At 42.0% G+C, this 14,235-nt stretch overlaps 1 protein-coding gene across 14 annotated transcripts in view; it reads right to left on the minus strand.

Moving 5' to 3' along the window:
- The window catches only part of HUWE1 (HECT, UBA and WWE domain containing E3 ubiquitin protein ligase 1), a 164,038-nt gene extending 151,377 nt beyond the window's left edge, over positions 1-12,661 (minus strand). For 7 of the 14 annotated variants that reach the window (XM_034649613.1, XM_034649614.1, XM_034649615.1 and 4 more), the window contains exons 1-2: positions 9,873-10,094; positions 6,368-6,506 (exon numbers count right to left, since the gene is read on the minus strand). The gene's annotated coding sequence lies outside the window, so the exon portion shown is untranslated. Of the gene's footprint in view, positions 1-6,367; positions 6,507-9,637; positions 9,789-9,872; positions 10,096-12,200; positions 12,309-12,506 lie in introns of those variants that run through there. The other 7 variants (XM_011234250.3, XM_034649617.1, XM_034649612.1 and 4 more) reach the window with 5 other exon arrangements.
- Positions 12,662-14,235: the final 1,574 nt, after the last annotated feature.

Below are 14,235 nucleotides of genomic sequence, written 5' to 3' on the forward strand. Positions count from 1 at the left end.
GTAATTGGGTATAGGAGCCTCTATCTTTATGTAGCAAACATCTTGGGGAATGATAGAGGAAGGGGCTGGGGAGAAGATGGAAGGAATGATAGAGGAAGGGGCTGGGGAGAAGATGGAAGGAAGACAGTTAAAGCAATAGGATAGTGACTGTAAATTGTTATAGGTCCATCTGAAGACCATAAACTGATATTGTAGTGTCAACTATATGTGCCACTTTGAAATCCAATCTTGGCCCAAAGATTTTTCTTGGTATTACCCTCTATTCATAGAAGACAACTGCAGGCTTTCTCACAGATCAGCAATCTCAAAGGCTGGGGATACAGAAGCAAGCAGGGCTTTGAAAAACAACAGACAGGTTATATCACACATGGACAAAGCAGGGGAAAAATGACAACATAAAGGAAAAGGCTAAGGAACTTTAAACATTATCTCAGTCCTTAAATGGACTGTGAGTTTCTCAAGTGAAGAAACCAACTCTCAATCATTTTATGTCCCTAGCTCCTTGTACTTAAAAACACTCAGTAAATGGTTACTGAACTAAAAAGAGGTTAAGATGTGAGGAAAAAGATATAATATTAATTTAAAAACCAATGGCTTTAAATTTATTGAGCACTTACTATGTGTCATGTGCTATACTTCAGATAACATACAAAATATTAAAAGGGATAATATTTACCTCTTTTCTAATCTGCTATATACGGCGCTACTCAAGTATGTTAACAGTGGTGATACTGATGACCATTAGAAGACTCATTATGGGTTAAGGTTACCAAGGTTACAGCAGAACCTTGAACAAAACAAAGCTGAACAGTGGGGGCTATGTAGATGTAAGGAGATCACAGCAACCAATGTATTATACATTACCACAGAAGTGGGTAAGACCCTTTAGAGGGTATGAATGTGACTCCTGATGCTTGGCAAAGTGAAAAACTACTCTGGTGGAACACCCACTTATCTCGGGCCAGAGTGAGTCAGCCCCAAAATGACCAAAGTACAACCCCTTTCCTCCCCACCACTGATGATCCCAACACAGACCTGAAGGGTCCAGATGGGCTTTGCTAACTGGCCATTACTTCACTACCATGACTGCCCATCTCTGAGCTGCTGGAGGGGTTAGTGAAATAGTATGTTAAAGAAATGACCATCTGCTGACCACGTAGAGTGTACTAACAACCCCAATAACCCCACAATTATTTTCCCCAGATGAGGCAAGGTTAACCTGCCCAACGTGAGAAAACTATTAAGTGGCCAGAAAAAAAAATTCAGCATTTATCCTACCCTTCTCATACAAGCTGTATCACTGAGTAACCTCATAAAATTTTTCCACCTAATATACAAAAACAAAATGACAGAGTTAGAACATCACCATTTTGACATTCCCAATAAACTAATCGATCTAAGCTTTAGGCAGAAATGGCTGTTAATATATAAAAAAAAAAATACAAGACATCATTACAACCTAATCAATGTCGTAAATAAACACACCACCACCAATTCTTGCCAAAGGACATGAACCTGAATTTATAAAAGCCTCTGGATCCACTCTAAATTTGCAGGAAATATAGAGGACAGAGGAACATGTAATAACTGTACTGAGTATGCGATAAGCAAATTCAGTCTGTGGGAAACTCCACAGGTCAAACGGCCTGAGTTATTCAACAGATATAGTATAAGGAAAAGAAAGAAAGGGAAGCTACAGGTATTTAAAATATATCAAGTTTTAAAAAGTAGTAGACAAAGCAAATTATACTGTCCAGGGATGCACACTTGGACAATAAAACCAGAATATGAGTGATTACTATAAAGTCAGAAAAGTAGATACTTTCTGGAGAGGGAAGATGTCATGATTGGGATGGGCACGTGGAAGGACTTACGGTGTTAACAGGCAAAGTTCTATTTCTTTTTTTTTTAAGATTTTATTTATTTGTTTGACAGAGATAGAGACAGCCAGCAGGAGAGGGAACACGAGCAGGGGGATTGGGAGAGGAAGAAGCAGGCTCAAAGCGGAGGAGCCTGATGTGGGGCTCGATCCCATAACGCCGGGATCACGCCCTGAGCCGAAGGCAGACGCTTAACCGCCGAGCCACCCAGGCGCCCCCAAAGTTCTATTTCTTGAGTTGGGTTATGGTAACAAAAGTGTTTGCCTTAAAATAATTTATTAAACCGTAAATTTGCTATGGGGTGGTTTTCCCTATCTGTATTCTATTTGTTACAATAAAAGGAAAACACTTTAATCACATTAAAGCTGCTTACGTATGATCTGATTCTTTTTGTATGAAATGCCCAGACTAGGCAAATCATAGAAATATAAAGCAATCCGTGGTTGCCAAAGGCTGGGGTGGTTGAAGAGAGAAGGGGAGTCACTACTAATGGGTACTGGATTTCCCTTAAGGGTGATGAAAATGTTTTAAAATTGATGTGGTAATGGTCGTACAACTATGAACACACTAAAAACTACCGTATGCTTTAAATGGGCGAACTGTATGGTATGGGAATTATATCTCAATAAAACTGTTTTAAAAAGTCTAAAACACCCCAGGTTAAGCCAAGACACACTTTTAAAATAAAGGTTGGGGTGGAGCCCAAGAATCTGCATTTCTGACAAGTTCCCAGATGCTGCTGCTGTTGATCTGGGGACCACATTTTGAGAACCACTGTAACAGAGGATTTCAAAACTGCTTCTAGCTCAAAGCAGTACTAAAGAGCACTGGAAAGTGAAGTGTTTTACTCAGGGACTGAGAAAACAGTCCAGGGGGAAAAAAAAAGTTTAACACTCTGCCAAGCACTGTTCTATTCCAAATGATTCCCTGACCATCAACATCAGCATCTCCAGGCAACTTGCTGGAAATGCAAATTCTCAGGCCCCTCCCAGACCTAAAGGACAGGAAGCTCTGGGGTTGGAGCCCAGCAATCTGTTTCAGCAAGCCCTCCAGGTGATTCTGATGTTCCCTGAAGTTTCAGAGCTACTGTTCTAAGCACTTTTTTTTTTAAGATTTTATTTATTTATTCGACAGGGATAGAGACAGCCAGCGAGAGAGGGAACACAAGCAGGGGGAGTGGGAGAGGAAGAAGCAGGCTCACAGCAGAGGAGCCTGATGTGGGGCTCGATCCCGGAACGCCGGGATCACGTCCTGAGCCGAAGGCAGACGCTTAACCGCTGTGCCACCCAGGCGCCCCTGTTCTAAGCACTTTATATGCATTAGTTCAGCTAAACTTCTCCAAAACCCTATGGAGTAGGTAACACTATTAGCATTTTACAGATTAAGAACTGTGGCACAAAGGTTAAATAATTTGCACAAGACGACAAATGGTAAAAAATGGAGCCAGAACTTGAACCCAAGGATTCTGGCTTCAGAGTCCATGTTCTTAATCGCTATGCTGAAAGATCTTTCCACCTATAAGAACTCAATTGGCAGAATGCAATAATGAAGAATTAGTGGAAGAAAAAAATGCAAAGACCAGGAGAAATAACATCTCACTATAAACACATGCAATAACAAAATAATCAGAGCAAATAATGTTATCATTAAAAAAAAAGCAATCTTCCAAAACCATTCCAAAACATAAGCAGCCACCAAATACAATATATCCCAGTATTTCCAGAGCAATTATCTCAGGTATCTAATTTTAAGGACTTAAAATTTGGGTTATGCTAAAGATGGTACATAAATTCATGGCAGTTATGTTCATTCACATTGACCAATCTTTAAATTCTAAATGATTATACTAAAAGGTCATTCCAGAATAATTTGAATCTCCCTATTCCTAGTCCCTTTTAGTCAATATACAATCAGAATCTAGGGGTTGAAAAAGAACTTTCACATTCCTCTAGTCCAATCAGCAATCCAGACTGAATCATCTACAATACTGATCTCCATTTAATATTCATTAAGAAGCTAAAACAAATCCCAACTTTCTATAAAATCACATTCTGGGATCAATCCATGTCACCACTGTGATTTTTAAAGCCAAATGATTAAATACTTTTTAAAGGCACTAAAATGTGAAAATGCTCAGTATTAACAGCCCAAACAAAACCTACAGTTGTTTTACTCATAGAGAGCTACTCTTTCACACTATCTGAAAGCATTTCTATAACCAGGAGACCAAGCTGGTTAACAAGTACATCAAGTTTTAGCAACTCAACCCCTATGACACATCAAATGAGAGGGCTTCTAAAGAATCTTCTGAGCTGAATTATCCCTGACATTAACACATAAACATCTGGTAACCAGTCATTGAGAAAATAAGTCAGAGAACAATACAGCAAAACACCCAGAGCCGGAGTACTCACAACTACCAAGGACTATCAACCTTATAGATAGTGAGATCATTGTAAAGCAGCCTAATATGGTTACAGCTACACATCAGATTTTAACAACTTAATGTACAGCAGGAAAGGTAACACGGAATGTGAAGGGCAAACATTTTCAAAGCAACCACGTTTCGCATTTCAATAATACTTTGAACCCATGGTTGAAAACACAACAAAAGAGAAAAACCAACAGCATTTCCATTATAAACTTGTAGCTGTTAAGAACTCTGGAAACAATTCAAATATTGAAATGCCTACTGCATAAAGCTCTGTTCCAAAAATCTAGTTATCCCAGATTCAAAACTCTGGATTAGAAGGTGTAAGTGACCTTCTTCGAACTTTCAAATAACTACAGAAAACTGAAGACAGGAGTAAATACCTAACCACGATATCCAACATGCTCAAAATTTTTTTGTTGAATGAATGCATTTCTCTGGAATTCCCAAGAAATCACTTCTTTAAATAATCACTTTCCAACTAGCGATCTATAGCACTGGTGATTCAAAAACATATTTCACCTAAACACCTCAAAAACTTTCATTCATGACCTCTACCCTCTCTGCCCTTCAACTTGGAATTGCTCTCATTTTAAAGGTAGGCACAAGTGGCCTTGCTCTGCCCACATTTGTGAAGTCAAAGGCTGGCTGGAACCTGTATGCCCAACTTCCATTCCTAGTTTTTGACTATGGAAGGGACATACAGTAGATCCCAAGATATCGAATCTGCACAAGGAAAGAAATAAACAGTTTAAAGGACTTTATGCTGTGGATCACCATTTCCAAAAGAAATAAAATGAAAAATAACAACAGAAAAACTATAGTTGCATATTAGTAGCTGAAAATCAGGATGTAAGTAGAAGCTCTCAGAAACTGTTTAGTACTGCCATTTCAAAAACTGTATTATAGCCAGAAGAACTCATCACTAAGTCTTAATAGCTTAGAAGTTATGGGTCAGAGCAGCTGAGATACCAACATCCAAAGAATAAAAAGCAACATCGTAAGATAGTATAAAAATAACTAAACCACCTAAGGAAATTGAAACCATGAAAAATCCCAAAGGCACACTTAGGTCATTATCTAGGAAACATTAGCTTCTTCCATAAGGAGGCCTACTTTTCATGTGGAGCAGCAGTAAGCAGGGCCAAGACATGGAACTGAGGTCAGGTATCAATTAAATCAGACTCCGCCACAGAAAAGGGAATCCATGACTAGTTATTTTGGGATAGTGCCTAGGCCAGCAGTTATCAACTCCAGCTGGGATACAGGAGATTACTGCCTTTGTTCCATTATAATGGGGGTCCTCCAGGGTCTTTAACTTACTAAGAATGGGTTAGATACCACTGCTGGGATACAACCACCAAATACGAGGAAAGTTGCAGAACAATTTCTTCAACAAATAAATCAAAAGAGAAAAAGGGAGTCTGCAGATTAAAATAGATTTAAGAAATATACATCAATCCACCCTTTGTGATAAATGGGTTTTCTTTGGACCCTAATTCAAACTAAAATATGAACATTAACTTTATATTTGATATCTTCAAAAATCATTAACTTTTTGAGTTGTGATAATGATTTTGAGGTTATGTTTAAAGAGCCCTTCTCTTTCAGACATATAAATATTTTGCAAGTAAAAATATGACAGCAGGGGTTTATTTCAATATGATGGGTGGGGACAGTTGGTAGAAACACAGATGAAGCAAAATGGCTACAAGCCGGTAACTGTTAAAACTGGTGACGTATACACAGGGGGATCTGTGTATAATACTACCTGATTTGTGTATGTTTGATATTTTTCATAACTCTTTGAAAAAGAATTGATTAGACATAGTATCTTGCAATTTAATTTTTTGAATGGTGCTTTAGGGTGATTTAAAAATCACGTAGAGACGGAATTCATTTAAACAATAACACAAGAAGCAGCCAATGCCACATCAGATCCAAACAATAAAAAGAAACCAAAGTAGCTCAATTACAGAATGAAAATACATACATCCCCCCCAACTCCATTCCAGGAAGTAAAATACAAATACTACACAAATCTACAAAAACCAACCTAAAATCACAGCCAATCATACTCATCCTGGTGGGAAATCCCAACACTTCTCTCCAACAGCTTCCTGAACCTTCCTGACCAAGTTGGTCTGCTAGTTCTTCCGGAGTGCTAACCCACTCAGGTCAGACTACTGGAGGACCTACAAAAAAAAAAGGTGGGGAGAAAGAGACACACATTTATTAGGGTGTGGGGGAGTTAACCATTATATCAATGTTCAAACATGATCACAGTTATTATTTCTTAAGCCATAGCCCTCACATATCAATTCGCATTTTTAAGGACAGGCTGTAAACAGTAACAAGAATTCAGAACCAACAGCCAAACCAATTATTCTATTCTGACATTTAGACAACACCCCTGAAAACTCAACTCAGTCCTCAACCCAAATGAAATGATAGGGGATAGTAATTACAATTTTATATCCTCACTATAAATTGATACTAAAGCAATATAAAATTTATTATTTTTTTGTGAAAAAAATGCACACATAAAAACTAATTTTCACCTTCACACATGCTTTTTGGGCATACTGGGAGACAAGTGGTAAGCACCTGGGAAACTCAGGTTGAACTTTGCCAATGAACCTCAGACAAAGCTTTTGACTGCTATTGCCACTTCTTCCTCTCTTCTTAGAGATCTACTACAATAAATTAAACCTTTTAGGTCACACCTAGATTATCATTCCCAGATTTAGTCTAGTTCTGAATGACACGAATCAAATTGAGGTTTAATTTCTTATTCATTGCTTGACCCACTGTAAAGAACTCCAAGGCACTATCTCAAAACAGAAAGTGATCTCCTGTCCTCCAATGAAAAAGGGAATATTCTATTACCTCTAAAGCACTTTAAATTGAACAAAGCAGACCCTAAAGCTCAAAACTAGTGTCCACATAGTTATTACCAAATGGCTACCCATGGTAAATCTTTAATCCTGGGTAAACTTTTTACCATCATATTTCTATTTCAAGCCCCATCACCTGGCCAAGGTAATAGTAACAGATCAAAGTGTTCAGTTTAATACTGATCTAATCAAAATATTAACAGTAAGAAAAACTACCTCCAAATTGAATACATTCACTTCTGTTTAAAAAGAGTGCTGGAAAATATAAAATGGCAAAACACAACAGGAGGTAGTGTATTAAAAAACCGGCAGTAATTCGTTATGGGAAAGAAGCTTGGTATTCCAAACAACTTTCCTAAATTCTCTCAGATTGGAATTACCCTGTGCAGGTATAGCCAAATAGCAGATCCCCACACTGATCTGAGGAACCAAAGAAAGGAGGTAGGGGAAAAGCAGTATGAACACTTGAAAACTAGCTAGCAGAAGCTCCCTTGATTACTGTGAAAAGCATGGCAACAAATTTCATCTTTGAGTGAGTAACAGGACAAACTCTTTTTGAAGCAGTGGAAAGGGAATAGGCAAGGGATACGCATCCCTTCTAAAAGGCAGAACACCTGGGTGTGGTTCTTGACAGGAACCTAATGGCCAGTGGTCATTTCAAGATAGTGACTTTGCACCAAAATTCCTAGACTAGCAGAATAACACAGGTGGGAATCACAATCAAACATCATGAACCACTGGAGATAAAGAATTTGGCCCATGAGGAGGGAAAAACTACAAACATGACTGGGCTGGCCTAGAAAGATACTAAAAACTTACAATTAGAGGAATAAAAATCTTATTCTTTCCCAGATCATAAAACTACCACATGACACAGATCCATTTTCCATCCTATTCTTAGACCTAGAAAAAGTAAACACAATTTAGTGTGTGCCTACCATAAGCTGGGCACTTCACAAATTGTTTAATTCTACCAACTATAAGCACTACTATCCCTATTATACAGATGAAAAAACTGAGAATCTGAAAAGTAATTTGCCCAAGGTCACAAAGTTTGATGTGAACCCAAAGCATACAGTTATTTCCACCATACCAGGGTGCCTCCCTTGACTGGAGAATGTTGAGGTCTCCTCAATCTACGCAACATTGAGGTTAACAGAAAACAATGCCGAACATGTAATCTACGAAGAAAACAAATGATAGGGAATGATCTATAGTAATGGTGGAATGGGGGAAGGGAAGAGAAAAAAGTAGAACAGGGCAATAATTGAGGGTCTGAAGATAATCAAAGCTGTTTTATTTTCTAGCACATGGAGGAGGGAAAATGTAGTGGAGCCTGACAGGAGGATATCTTCTCTCTAGGGGATTCAACTCTTGGGGAAAAAAAACACGGGGAGGGGACATAAAAGAATTAAGTGAGAAGCATGTTAAGAGGTGGTTAACAGCAAAGACAGAGGTCCACAGACCAAGAGGACTCAGGAAATCAGAGCAAGGCAGGGAAAAGGGGCGGTTCCCAAGCTTGCAAAGAGGGATGGCAGGGGACAGAGAAGGACAAAAAGTTGGTTCACTGGAGGATTATCCTCTACAGCCTTTTCTTTAGGTTTTTTGGGGGGGGGGGCGCGTTATGAGAAAGGGAAGGCTAAGAACCCTAACAAGAAGAAGTCTGCAATCATCCAGCCACCAACCCATTCATTGTTCCATCTAAGAGTGGTCGAGCAGTCTGCAAAGTTGCAGAAATCTGTCTTGTACTCGAATCAGGGTCATACAAGCGTGAAGACCTGAGGAAACGGAAGGCTACCGTAGAGTTCCATCCACAAAGATGGAGTAAATGCACAGAACGGGAAAGGCTCTACTCAAGCCTTGCGTCAAGGGGACCAATGGAAGAGGGAGACAGGACCGGCTAATGGACTTCGGCTAAGCTCTTCCTTAGTAGGGCTGGGTAGGGGGTGACAGGGAAAGCTTTGACTCCCCCTCTTAAAAACAAGCCTCAAATATCCGTGTGGATGAGGAATTAGGGAAATAGGGGGAGAAGTACGTCAGACACCAAAGCTTGACCCCTAAATCTTAGTTCAAAGACCAAGGCAGTTGGAAAAGTAGAGCCCACCTCAACTCAAGAAAAACTAGGGGATTCAATTGGGCCGCTGAAGGGGCGGAGAACAGAGGCAGGCCTGAAAAAAGGTAGTGGGGAGGGAACCAGTCGTCGTAGGTTGGTCCCCTTTCCCCCACAGCCCAATCTAACCCCCAGCCCCACTCCCTAACTCACTCCAGGTCTCCCGCCACCCACCCTTCCCAACCCGCCCACTGCGGTGGCAACAACGGAGGCGTTGACCGATTGGTGGGGCAAAGGCGGGCCCACACGCGACCGAGGCCCGGGAAATGGTGTCGCCTCGAACAGAGACGGTGTGGTCTTCGCCTCAGGTTCGGCTTACCAGCACCTCGGTGTTTCGCCAAGAGTCACCTCCTTAACGTCGGGTGCCTGGGAAGCGTCACAAACGCGGACAGCCAACACCTCAGTCCCGGGTCCTGGCCGGACAGACATCAGCGTCCGCCGCCATCTTAACAGCAGGCGGACCGACCCTAGTCACTGCCCCCCCTACCCCAAGCTACCTCCGCCACCGCCAACGGATCCCACGAGGACGTAACCCCGCTCGCGCGAGAACTCACCGGCTAAGAACAGCACGAGCCGAAAACACTGCTGCCGCCTGCGCGGCTGCTGCAGTCCGTAACCGAACCGCGGCCGCCTCCGCGCGATCCCGCGAGAACCTCTTACCGGACGGGAAAAGCCTGAGCCCAGCCCTTCCCAGACCCCTCCTCCCACCAAAGCCGAAGTCGCTACAGCTCCGCTCTCACCCTACGCGAAGCGAAAAGCAAATGACGCACAACCTCACGAAGCACCGAGGGGCGGAGCCAATCTGCCGCCGCCGGCTCCCGCATGCGCCGAGAGAACTATCGCGATATTACGTTTTAGTCTCTGCGAGACCTTCGAATTCGCCGCAGGATGCCGCCCGCGCCTCGCCTTTAGGAAACACGAGATCTCGCGAGACCTAGTGCACGCTCCTAAAAAGGAGAGAGGCGGGGTTTCATGAAAATGACTGGGAGTTTTTCGGGGGAAGGGAGGAACCTCCCGTCCTGCAGGGATCTCGCCTACCACGAGGTTTCCGAACCCACTGCGGAGCTGGCTGCCAAACCTCGCGATGACACAGCTCAGCGCCAAATCTCGGCCATGTCCTGAAAACTGCCTCCGCCCCCGATCTAAGGTGTCTAGAGCCTAGTGCTTGAGGAAAATTTAAAAAGTCAACCTGTTTATTCTCACGCTTCCGGGCAGAGCTGTACCATTTAGCCAAACTCCATTCTGGAAGAGGAGCAATGGGTCCCCCATTGTTACCTGCCTCCGGTAATCACATATTATTCGGGACTAATACATAAAAGACGTTCCGTCTCACAATAAGCTCTCAAATGCAAATGCAAACAATGACATAACATTTTTTGCCCATTAGATCGGGGAAAATTTTTTTAAAGGCATAATATCCTGACTCCTTCCCTCGCCGCACTGCAGGCTAACCTGAATCCATCTTAATGTAACGAAGGGCTCATATCGTTAGTTCTAGCTCTAACGCCACTAATTTTTAACTCCTGACGCTTTACCTTGGCATAACCAAAAGATCCAATAAAGTGGTTTTCGCCAAACAAAGGAGTCTGCCCTCAAAGGAAAATTCGAGCTGGGGGGGGGGGTGCGTGCTTGCAGTTTTTAATATGGCAGTTTTTCCACGTCTAGCCAACAATGTTTCTCCAATAAATCTTGGATCCAATCTGGCTCGATTTGTGGGCTTTTCTATTCTAATGCATTGTTCTGTCCATTCTAATTTAAATATTATTCCTTTAGAGTACATTTTAATAGCTGGTAGTACAAATACCCCCATCTTTACCTATCTTTTAAAATATTTTCTCGGTTATTCTTAGCCATCTTTTTTCTGGATGAACTTTAGAATCATATTAAGTTCCAAAAACTTGGCATATTTATTGAAATTCCATCAATTGTATAAAGCAACATAGGAAAAATGGGCATCACCACAAAATTGAGCCTTCTTATCAAGAAGCATGGTATCCCTTCTCCATGTATGCAAACATTCTTTTATTATATACCTCAATAAAGTTTTGTAGTTTACTTCTAGGTATTTTTTTTCATTTTTCTTGCTACTGCGAATGGGGTTATTAAATTTTCGAAATGGTTATTGCTTATAGACATTTGATATTTGCTTACTTTTGTAATAGGACAAATAAAAAATATGTTCAATTTCGCTGGTAATCAGAGAAATGCAAATGAAAACAATGACATACCATTTTTTGCGCTTCAAATTGGCCCAAATTACAAAGATTGATAATAATTCATGTTGGCACAACTGTGGAAAAATGGGCAATATTGCACAACATTGGCAAGCGTAAATCAGTATAGCCTTTTGGGGAGGCAATTTGGACAAATCTATCAAAATTCAAAATGCATATACACTTTGAGTAGTGATTACTCCTCTAAGAATTTCTCCTACGGAAATACTCATACATGTGCATGAAACGTATATATACAAACCCATTCATTATAGCACTGCTTGTAATAGCCCCCTTCCCTCCCCCTTCAAAGGGAAACAAGCTAATGTACATCAATCGGGAAATCGTTAAATAAACTGTAGTACAATTGTACAATGCAACTGTTTATAAATGAGATAAATTTAGATTCCCTGATATATGAAGATCTACAAGACATTAAGTTTTTAAAAAGCAATTAGCCGAAATGAATGTTTGCGTGTGTGTGTGTAGTACCATTTAGTTACCAAAACATACATATACAACGCCTAGTAGTTACCCGCGAAGCCTGCCTGCCTGTCCCTCACCTTCCCCCTCCTCTGAGGCCGCCTTTCGAGAACCTGTGAGAGGAACGCCGAAGGCCCGGCCTCTACTCCCTTTCTAGGGCCACTCGGCCACGACTAATGCCGGTACCTCGCATCCCCACTGTCAGCACTGTCAGCCGCTCTCCCGCCGCGCTGCCAGCAGCTGCCCCGCTGCCCCTGAAGATGCGGCTAGCTTTCGACTGGCGCCGGCGGAGGCCTGGGGGAGGGGAGAGAAGGCGGGGTTGAGGGAGGGCTGGGGCAGGCCGCCGGGCCCCTTCACCAGCCTCTCCGGCTGGCTCCCCAGGCCGCCACCTCCGCGACTCCGCGCTGGGTCTCGTGGGAACAGTCCTCCGCGAGGAGCCGAGGACGGCCTCGAGAGCAGAGCCCGCCCCCTAACCCGGGGGAAGACGCTCACCTCGGTGGCAGTAGTTCTGCGGGGCCCGCAGGAGCGCGCCGGGTCCGCGGCCCTGCTTCAGCCCTGCTCCCCTCGCTCGCCCTCCGCGGAAAACGTACCCCTCCGGCTCTCCTCACACCCGATCTGAGGCTCCGCCCCCCCTCTTGAGAAGCCCCGCCCCGCCCCTGCCCCTGGGGAGGGCACTCCCTCCGCGGTGGAGCAGAGTCCCCTTTAGGGGACTGCGCCTGAGCTACTCCCGGTCCAACATACTCAACGGTAGAGGAGAGTCGCTAAGGAATTGGATTTGATTCGAGGCACGATGGGAGCCACTGAACAGTGACGTGATTTGATTTGATTTACGTTTAAAAATTAACAATCTCTCCAGCTGCCTTGTGAAGAATGGGGGGCAAGAGGGCAAGCAGGGACATGGTGTGGAGGGCTGGAGATGACGGGGACGCCAACTACAGTGAATCCCCCCAGCAAACCCTTAGAACACTTACTACAGGCACATAGTAAGCTCTCAATAAACATTCTCTTTATTGTTCTCCTTGGTATTATTTGGGGTGGTAGTGTGATTGAGGATTTGCACCTGTGAATGAATAGGAATTAAAAAGAATTTGGTAGGAGATACACCTAACTAGTAACCGGGCTTCATCTGGGTTGCAGAAGGAGATTAGAGGGTGAGAGGAGAGGGGAGCTTTGAATTGCAACTTTAGATACTTCGGTAAGGTTTGAATTTTTTTTAAAAAAAGCATGTATTAACTCAGTATTTTAAAGTATAAAGACAAAAGCACTATCCAAAGTCCTCTTGAGACATAGAGGAAATAAAAACTGTAATTACATCTTCCACTTTTAATTCTAACCCTACAGAACAGTTGTTCATGCCCCAAATTGAGATTCTGATGAATGGAGACACTGCCCGCCAAATACATATTTACACAATTTTGTGTATGATCTCAGCTTTATGGAGGCCTCTTTTGAGAGAGACTGATCCATAATTTTACAGTGTTATTTTTAATGGGCGAATGTTACTCCATTAATGTTATTTAACCAAGACTCCATGTTTAAGTCTTTTTCTATTAAAAGAAATACGGACATGAACTTTGATGTAACTAAATATGTGCCTATTTCTAAGATTTCTCTCAAGAAGAAAATTGTAGAAATGGAGTAGATAGGGTCAAAAGGTCACTCCTCCCAAAAAACACATGACAGGCTTTCCAGAACAGTTGTAACAATATACAGTCCCACCAGAAATATATAAGAATCCAGTTTATTTGGATATTCCCATATCCTCACCAATACTGCTATTATAGTCTTCAAAAAACTTTTTAATTTACTAAGGCCTTTGACTCTAATTCCAATCTCTTACAGCATCTGCATTAATTGTAATAATCCATGGGCTCTACACCTAGTTCTAACCCCTGCATATCTACTGTTAATTCCTAGTCCCCATAAAGTCTAGTTTTCCAACTTCTAATTCCAAAATCCCACATACCCCACAATCTTCATTATAATTTGAATCTGTAGCAGTCTTCAGTTTTCTTCCCAATTCCATTCCTTTTATAGTCTTAATTCGAAGGAACACCCCCCCACACTTCTATTTCTTACTGTAGAATTTCAGAAAATATATGAAAGCATAAAGAAAATACCAAAAGATGGAACACCTGTAATCCCACTACCTAGAAAGAACCACTCTTTTTTTTTTTTTTGATGTAAAGTTCGATGATTCATTAGTTGCGTATAACACCCA

Source organism: Ailuropoda melanoleuca, chromosome X (assembly GCF_002007445.2).
Source record: "Ailuropoda melanoleuca isolate Jingjing chromosome X, ASM200744v2, whole genome shotgun sequence".
In the NCBI taxonomy this organism is placed as follows: domain Eukaryota; kingdom Metazoa; phylum Chordata; class Mammalia; order Carnivora; family Ursidae; genus Ailuropoda; species Ailuropoda melanoleuca.